This window comes from Musa acuminata, chromosome BXJ3-1 (assembly GCF_036884655.1).
Source record: "Musa acuminata AAA Group cultivar baxijiao chromosome BXJ3-1, Cavendish_Baxijiao_AAA, whole genome shotgun sequence".
NCBI classification, from domain to species: Eukaryota; Viridiplantae; Streptophyta; class Magnoliopsida; order Zingiberales; family Musaceae; genus Musa; species Musa acuminata.
The window spans coordinates 34,696,250-34,706,333 of NC_088349.1; the positions used below are offsets into that span (position 1 = coordinate 34,696,250).

The following is a 10,084-nucleotide window of genomic DNA, read 5'->3' on the forward strand; positions in this document are numbered from 1 at the left end:
ATTGATAGAAACTCTCTTGGATGCTTCTAGTTTTATTTTGTATTCTTATTTATTATCCTTGGGTGATGAACTTTCTGTATCCTTTTATGATTTTAAACTTGATGATGAATTATGTTTTCAATTTTATTAAAATTTTATCGTGAGTACATATCTTTTTTATCTTAAAACCTTATTCTAATAAACATAATTGTACTGTCAATTTTCTTTTAAAATTTATTCTGCATTACTATCCCACGTATTAATATAAAAAAAAAACTAAAGATTCATGTTCACGACATTAAAAATGAAAACAACCTGTCCATCAACAAACTGGTGCAGTATCTTTGTGACATAAATTGTCACTTCAAAAGTAGCTTGATCTTATGCACAGCAAGCATATTGCTCCTTCAATTTCTCAACCTCAGAATTTTGGATGTTGAGGATTGGACTTATGAAGTTCTTGTGCCAATAAATTAGTCAAATCAACTCCCCCAGACTCAAATCTTTTAGAGGTTATATGTTGAACATCACCTTCACAAACTGGTGCAGTATCTGTTAAAATTAAATTGATCATATGCTGACAACAAGCTCATCTATAAGCAAATCAACTGTGTTAGCTGTATGTACAGTGTACACAGAAGCAAGCAAATCTAATAGATATAAGTTCGCATGCCACCTTTAGTCCTTTCACCTTTCGTATGGCACCTTATAAAGCACAAAACCACACTGGGTATATAATGAAACCACTAATCAGCTATATATGATCTTTATTATGATTCAGAAGAAATAACCAATGAAAAAGAGTAAATAAATTTTCATTCTCATTTGATGTGCAGATTTATGACGGCATAGCCAATACTGTTTTCAACCCTCAACGCCAATAACCTGCATTTCTTACTACCGTAAATTAATGGGACAAATGCCCAGACATGAGTGAGATACAGATGACCTGAGAATAAAGAACGATACCCAACTACCTAAACCTCCGACGAATTTCCAGATCACTTTCTCTCGCTAGATAAAAGATGTATGTATGCTTTGTTACTTGAGAAACAAGCATATAGGAATAGGCTGCCTAAGTATCACATGAATTTCAGTACCAGAGTTATATAAACAAAATAGAAGTTAATTTAGGTGCTGATAACATGATGAGCTGGTGACCAATTTTCCTAGAAGTTAAGCTGGCAAGAAATGCCCAACTTATATACCAACTCTAAATCTTCAACAGGAGTCTTATATGACTAGATATTTTTAACCAAAACTTAAAAGATTAAAAGGATAAGTTTCCTCCAACATAAGAGGCACTGGAGAAATTTTTAACCACATACTCCACAGAATTCATCTTGATATGACTAGATACAAGGAACCTGAACACTCAATGTCAATAATTGAATAGCAGTCAATTTGCTAAGTTGAAGCATTAAATTGTCCAAATAACTTGGGATAGCAGTTATATTTTCAAATTTCAGGATACACAACCACTGGATACCAATGTCTCAAATTCAGCCATAATTTTTTGGTTAAGAAAAAGAACAGAAGCCTTTATTAATTTATGATGTCGATCCTTTGGATAAATGGACATCTTTGATATGACTACCCCTCAGATGATTCAAAACATATGACTAAAAGATTTTGTTCTTTTTAAAAGGAATTTCACAAAACAATTCAATCCATAGAACATTAAAACTCGCTGTCAACTAAAATACCCAAGATATCCATCCTGACAAAAATAAAACAATCCATATTGACAAACTATACCACAAGGTGTGGAAGGTTTGATGTTAACAAGATCATGAAGTTTGCAGTGATGATCTAACTAAAACCAGTTACACAACGTGACTAAATTCATGACATTCTATTTCTAAAATAATTGAACTAACAGCTTATGGAACAAAACAATTTCAGGTGAGTGTCTGAAAAACCTGACAGCCGAGTGCCTAAAGGTCACACCATTATCTTATGCTGAGGAGGTCAAAACTGTATCACTACCTTCAGCGGGCTTATCTCCAGGATAGAAAATTCAGGACCTAAGTTGCAACCGAATAACCTTATAGTTGAAGACCATAGTCTCAAGTGCCCACAATCAAAATATCATAAAATTATGCAACTCTTTGTTTTTCCAGATGGAGTAATCCCGAATGGGAAAGCTATGAATCCAAGATTAATGATCTTGTATATTTCTAGCATGCCAAGGGTTCATTCTTCTTAATATATCTTAAGATGCTTAAATTGTGGTAAATGTTCTGGATTCTGTCAACATGATGTAGGATATTTTGGAGCACTAGAGAATTTTTCATAATTCATTTTTCAACAATTTGATGGATACAGAGGAGTTTCCATATTTTTTTTATTGACATTCTAAATTCTACTGTGCACTTTAAACAGAATGGATCTTTAGTTCCGTGATTATTTATCAGATCATATATGTTTTACATGAGCATAATCTTGAGTTAGAAATCCGACATATGAGTCAAGTTAAAGTAAACTAAATAAAAAGCTTCCAGCCAACTTTGTGAAACTCAAAAGATCTGTAGATCCACTTTAGATCTCATTTGGTGATTTAGATTCCAGCAAGTAATAAAAAAATTCAGAATGAAATAATTTAGAAGTCAGTGACTTTGAGAAGTCTAAGGTTTTCAGGCATTTATCGTTTTAGTTTAGAAGAGTCATCAAAGGCAACGTGATAACTTAAAGTAATTATTTCTTACTCCTGAGTCACCGACAATATCTCTGGACCAGTGAAACCCAAAAAAAAGATTGATTACACAAAAGCAGAGCATAAAGAGTTACCAGAAAAAAATGCATACCTATTTTTCCATGACCAATATCGACGGTGCATTCTGACATTCGTCCTATGGCATAAAAGCCTGAAACATTGAATGTTTCAAACATCACTAGTGCACTAGTTGTTCTCCTACAGCCTACAAAGATTTGAAAATAGTTACTTAAGCAACAAAATAAAAATAAAAATAAAAACAATCACTACATTTGTATATCATACACAGCGAGCAAAGTTCTCTGGACGGATGCCGTTAAGATAGCTTTGAATCCTCATTCAGTAAGAAGAAAACACAAAATGAGATGAGGTTGGAACATATCTTGTTTACTTAAAAGCCAAAATTCCGAAACACATTTAAATAATTATAGAGGAGAAGGTAAGAAATAGATGTACAATAACTGCATGAAATCTATTGGCACGAAATCCCAGTCATCAATATTATACGATGTCCAAAATTAGATCACATTATCTCGAAATATAAAGTTTAGTAAACAGACCCATGAAAATAAATGCTCGAGCACAATTAGAACAAGGAAAAATGAAAAAAAAGAAAACCTGCTATATAACATTTGGAGCGATCAACAAATATATAAGCCAAAGTACGTGCATTAGCAGCAACCAAAATACCGTGCTTTACTTCAATAACAGTGGACAAGCATGAACCTTGGGAGTGAAGAGCGGATCAGTAAACAGAATCAATCCTCCTCCATCCGCCCATCCAAGATTGGTGTAAAGAACATGGCGAAGCAAATCGTCCATGGCATTCCAGTCCATGATGAATTCCCTCACCACCGGATCCCCTGTCACCTCCTCGATCATAGACGCATCGGCCCCGTCGTCATCCTCCACCACGCGCTTCATCTTGGTTGGCAGTATCTAATTTTGGGCCATGGAAAAGACCACTCATCAGATCGAGTTACAGAAAAAGAAGCCAGAAGTATTCTTTTCTTACCAAGGAGGGATCTTGATCGGGAGAAGCCAACCCAGCTTTGAGGAGCTTGGATCCGTCATCTATCACTACTGCGGCCATGGTGGGAGGAGCGGAAAAATAAAAACCCTAAACCCTAATCCCACAACCCTAGAATTCTCGCCGACGTTTCCTCCACTCCGAGGAAGGATCGATCGCCTGCTTCGGCTTCGACGTAGATTCCTAGAAAATGTTTCGAATTTTCCATCCATTGTAGACTGGATGAAGTTTTTCGGCATTATTTTTCCCGTCCATCAAAAGCGAATGTAAAATCTGTTTTACTATTCAAATTATAATTATTAATTTGATTTAATACTGTAGTTTGATATCTCAAAGATGAGGTCATTGAAATTACTTGTGAAATTATTAAATATGAATGAATTATTAGGAAAATTTAATATCATACTTACATGCTAAGAATAAAAAAAAAATGAAGACATGAATGCATAGAGGGAAATCTAAAAAATTATTATATATAATAAATTGAGATTTGATTGCTTATCATTTGTTGGTTAATGACATTGGCTTATTGTCGTTGCATCTTGAATTATGTGGTTCATTAAACATTTGGAGAAGTATAGTTCGACAAAGATGGTGATGAATCAAGCAAAATTAGATCAACTTGTGATAGAACTTTTCCAACTCCTTAGCAAAGAAGATCAAATCAACTCATTTTTTGTAAATTATACATATATGGAATAATAAATTGCTTCTTTTCTGTTCATCTCCGTCTTCACCCATTTAAACCCACAATCTTGGCACTAATATCGTCAAATTTCATTATTCAGTTCCATATAACACTTTATATAATTTTATAAGTGATGGAGAATCATTAAAAATCTAATTGATGAATGACTATTGTGAATAACATGGTGTAATAATAATGCAAGTGATAATAATATAAGAATTCTTATATTATTCTATAAGAATAATGCAGGTGATAATAAGACAAGTCTTTGGCTTCCCAAACTAATTGTCAAGCTTAATTTGGGAGCAAAATCCAAGATTAAATTAATATACCATAGTTGAATATTATTATATATTAACTAATATTAAGAAGAGAAATCATTTTTAGGAGTCATTTTTTCCACAAAGGATAAATGATAAAAAATGATATTTGAGCTCAACACCTTTCTATCTTCATATTATTAGAAGCTTTATTCTTTGATAAGGTAGTTTTTTTTTTCTTTTCAAAATTTTACTTCTTTCATTAAAAAAATTGTAACAAGTGTATTCAAAAACTCAATATTAATAACTCAGACCAATATGTAATTTTTGAAGTACTATGATGTCACTATGATGTACCTTAGATTGAATTCTCACATGCATGATATTGTGTCATAGTATAAATTTGACAATTTGATTCCATCTGTCCCGTGAGAGAACCGTGTACTTGGATATTGTTTATAAAAAAAAAAAGTAAGGTGATTGCTTTGAAAACATATTTTTTTCTCTTTGAGAGGGTCTTTGTTTTTACTTTTTCTCAAATAACGTTCGCATGTTCTGTAATTTTGAAAATACCTTTTTTTTCCTTTCATATCATCGCCTCCACCGTCGGTTGCCTTCCCCAAGTTATTGTTGATCTACTCTTCTTTGTCATGCTCCTCATCTTCTCATATATCCTTCCTTATCGTACTCGTCACCTCCGTTTGAGAGAGAGGTAGGGGTGGCATTACAAAATCTGTGTGTAAAGATGCATATAGCCAAGCGAGGACAAGAGCAATGGGCCCATGAGCAAAGGTGGTTAAGGGGTCATCTCCGTACACGAAAAACGATAAGACCCACGAACAAAGGAAAAGGGAGGGCGCGACTATGTAAAGCGAAGGCGACCAAGAGTATGTGTTCACACACGACCCCCATGCCATCATCATCTTTGGCAAAAGAGAGTTGAGGCTAGAGCGAGAGTGCAAGGAGGTGAGCGTGACGAGAGAGGTGGCTAGGGGCCTCCTACATCCACATGAGCCCCCTTCCCCACTCAAACCACAATAATAACTCTTGCCCTATCATCATCTTTAGTACAGGAGAGGAGCTGCTAGGGTGATAATATAAGAAAACGAGATGATGATGCTAGGGGTAAAGGCGAAGACGAACACAATAATCAATGGAGACGAATATGGAGACAAATGTGAAGACAGATGGGGTGTATGATGGTGACGAGCAGAGGGTGAGGGAACATATGCGAAGGTGATGATGTGAGAGACAAGAGCAAAATTAATTTTTTAATAAAAAAAGATATTATATAGGAATTATAAATTTTTTTCAAGAATTTATCTCAAAAAAAAAATATCGTATTCAACTTATCGTAGCTAGCTTTTGCTTTTTCACCTTATAATCATGTATGTTTTAAGCTCGTAATAATAATGGTAATAATAATATGCATGTGACTGAACGAAACCTGAGGCATTAGATTAGGAAGAATGCTACCTTACATGTACTGTTAAGCATTCAGTCATGTGGAAACTTTGTTTAGTGACAGAGGTTGACCAAAATTACATGTTTAATTAGACCGCATGCATCGTGAGATGTGAACGATGTTTGGGGTCATTTCGAAGCGTAATTATCGAGATCTGAATCTTTCTTTTTCTATTTGCAATTGCCATTGGTTTTGAACATTATTAATGATAAAAAAATTGACAAGTGGATCAGAGGACATCATGCTGACGTGTTATATTCACACCGACATGACAATCCCATTCGACCGAGGAGATAAGCTCATCTCAACTTGGTTGCCACATAACATCAAGGAAATTATCTATCACTTGTATCCGTCGAGTTAGGCATAATGCATAACTTTGACAATCTCATTTGTGATCAAATGATGTGTATAATTATTTTCGATAATTATTTAAAGTATATCAAGCTATAAAAAGATATTTTTTTAAGATTAATTATTTTTCATAGATTTAATTTTTAATAGAAATATCTAAACCCAAACTAACAGAGTTTAAATATATCTCTTTCAACTCCAATACAATTTAATATAGTGTTTATATTTAGATAAGATATATAATAGAACCAATTGGATTCTGATAATAGATATTAGTCAATAGAAAATAAGTTAATTTAAAGTATGATTCTTTAGGGGATACCTTTGACGGGAATAACTCTCCTAATAATTTATCTTAGACCCTCTACTTTCTTCTATAAATAGACATAACCTCTAGAGATTGAAAAATGATATTATGAATCTCATAGAGGATGAATTAATATATTATAGTTTCTCTCTCAACCTCCCCGATCCATGGTCCTGTAAAAGGATATGAAAAGAGAAAAAGAAAATCTAGTTTTCAGATCGATAATGATTTTAGATTTTGGATCTAAAGGTCTTTGTAGATCACACAGAGATCTCAATTTAGATGATATCAAAAGGTACACATTGTAAAAATAAATCTAATATTATTTGATTTCAATCCAGATTTTAATCTAGACATAAAAAAAAATTATTTTAAATTTTATATAACATATAACAGTTTTTATACTAACATATATCTCGCTAATTATGAGAGACATATAAATATAACTAAATAATTTATAATTTATAATAATAATTATCTGTAAAAAATTAAAGATCTACCTAAATAATATTAAATAATTATATTTTATCATAGTGGTGCGAGACTGACCACATCCATCTTATTTTATTCTTATTTGCTGCCATCATCATCGATCGTATCATTTTGTCGTTCTTTAGCATCATCTTGCTGTGGTCATTAATAAGCAGATAAGATTTCCTCAAGGCAGTTAAGGAAATCTTTAAGCAATTGAGAAAAATCTACCATGCTGATTATGTATAACCTCCCTTCTGAGTGTATATAAATAGCTATCAAGAGTTCACTATCAAAATGTACTAGACAATTACATCTTATACATTTTATAGTTTCTTCTACAATTTCTATCTTACTATATTCTTCGTTTAATTTCTATCATGGTATCAGAGCCTTCTTCCTTGCAGATGTAGGCAGCTCTGCCGAAGCCTTCTACTGCTTCTCTTTTCTGTTCAGTTGGAAAGGGCAGTGCTGCTGCTTACCTCTCCTCAGGTGTTGCTGCTTCCTGTTCCGGAGTCGGAGACTGCTCGGCCACCTCCTACCCTCACAAGAACCTCACCTACATTACCGTGGTGGCCACCGTCCTTGCAATTGCTCCTCGGCCAATGACCTCTCCTCCTAGAAGTGCTGCCGCCATCCTTACCACCACAACCATCACTGCCTTCCTGCGGCAATAGGAACGATTGCAGTTTTTACAACTTCCATCTGCAGCCGCTTCCCTCTGCCACAGCAATTTCTCTGCAACTTGCATTGCTGCAGCCTCCTCTGCAGTGCATCGCTGCAGCCTCCTCTGCAGTGCATCGCTGTAGCCTCCTTTGCAGCGCATCGATTTGCTTTTCTCCTCCTCCCTCCCTCCTATATCTTTACATCTTTTGTAAAGATCACTTAAACCGCCACAAAATATTTGGGATGTCTTCATTTTCCTCTTCCGATATTCCTGTATCTACAGGGACTCTGAGCACTTTTCAAAGTCTTATCACCATCAATGCTGCCGCACTTATTCTCTTCAAATTATCCAAAGGTGGCAACTATGCATCTTGGCGAGCACAACTTTCTAATCTTCTATTTGGCTATGATCTCCTAGGTTACGTTGATGGCTCTCTCCAGTGTCCACCTGAAATGATCAACATCCCAGGTGAACTCAGTCCAGTGCCAAATCCAGCCCACAAACTATGGTTACGTCAAGATCGCCTCATCCTCCAAGCTATTCAAGCTTCCATTGCTGGATCCATTGCCCCGCTGATATCCTCATGTACAACTGCTGTAGAAGCATAGTGCAAGTTACAAACAACTTTGACAAATCGCTCACGTACTCGCATGCTCGGACTTCTCTCCAATCTGATGAAAATGAAACAAGAGGGAAGTACTATTGCTGATTATCTACAACATATCAAAGTTATCATCGATGATTTAGCTTTGATAGGTCATTCTCTCAGTGATAAAGAAGTCCTAATCCATACCCACAATGGCCTAGGAGGCGAGTACAAAGAACTAACAGCAGCACTTCGGGCACGTGACTCACCAATATCATTCGAAGAACTTTATGATAAGTTGATCGACTATGAGACATACTTAAAGCGTGATGACAGGTTGCTCGGACCACCTATTACAGCTCATGTCAATCAAAAATTCAAGAGGAAGAGCAACCAGTACAATAAGCACGTCAACAACGATTTGGCTAAGTTGCCTCCTAGCCCTATGGGGCCCAAACCCCCCTTATCCATATCAAGGTGGTAACTTTCATAATTCTCAACCGTCGCGTCTTGACTTCATAAGCCACCAACGAGTCGTTTGCCAACTATGTGATAAAGTCGGATACTCTGCGAAAGTTTGTCGGTCTCGCCCCAGACTCCTTGCTCCATCACAGTGGCCTCAAGCGAATTTCATGGCTACTCCAACTCCTACCTAACCTAATTGGATTGTGGACTCGGGCGCCTCTCATCACATCACCTCTAATCTTCAAAACTTGTCCATCCATAACAACTATGACGGAAATGAAGATATCATCATCGGTGATAGTAAAAGAATTCCTATTACTTATTCTAGTTCCTCAATGCTTAGTTCACTTATCACAACTTTTACACTCGATGATGTTCTATGTGCACCTAACATTAAAAGAAACCTCATTTCCATTTCTCAATTCTGTAAACAAAATAATACATCAATTGAATTCTTTCCGAACTTTTTCCTTGTCAAGGATTTGAGCACGGGGGCATCCTTGGTCCAGGGCCAGAATAAAGACAACATTTATGAGTGGCCATCTGTTTCGCATATTACCCTTCCTATTGCTTACTCTTCAGTCGCAGCTTCGGTTGATGTATGGCATCGTCGTCTTGGTCATCCCTCCCCTTTTATCCAACAAAAATTACTTTCTCATTATTCTCTTCCTACCTTGAAAATCAATAGCACTATCAATCATTGCGATGCTTGTCTTTGCAATAAAAGTCATAAACTGCCTTTTGGGACAACCTCCATTTCTTGCTCTAAACCATTTGAAATCATTTATACTGACGTGTGGGGCCTTGCCCCAATTTCTTCTTTTGACAAGTTTCGCTTTTATGTCATTTTTGTAGACTATTTTACTAAGTACACATGGTTATATCCGATCCACCATAAGTCTGATATTTCCACAGTATTTACCAACTTTCGAAAGTTGGTCGAGAATTTTTTTTCAATCTTCCATTAAAACATTTTACTCTGATGGCGAAGGCGAATATCAAGCCCTCGCATCCTGTCTCTCTGCTTGTGGTATACAACACCTCGAGTCACCCTCACATACTCCCCAATTGGTTGGTTCTATCGAATGCAAACATC

At 35.7% G+C, this 10,084-nt stretch overlaps 1 pseudogene; it reads right to left on the reverse strand.

The window, feature by feature from the left end:
* Positions 1–255: 255 nt before the first annotated feature.
* LOC135629240 (actin-related protein 7-like) lies at positions 256–3,967 on the reverse strand (annotated as a pseudogene).
* Between the last annotated feature and the right edge of the window lie 6,117 nt (positions 3,968–10,084).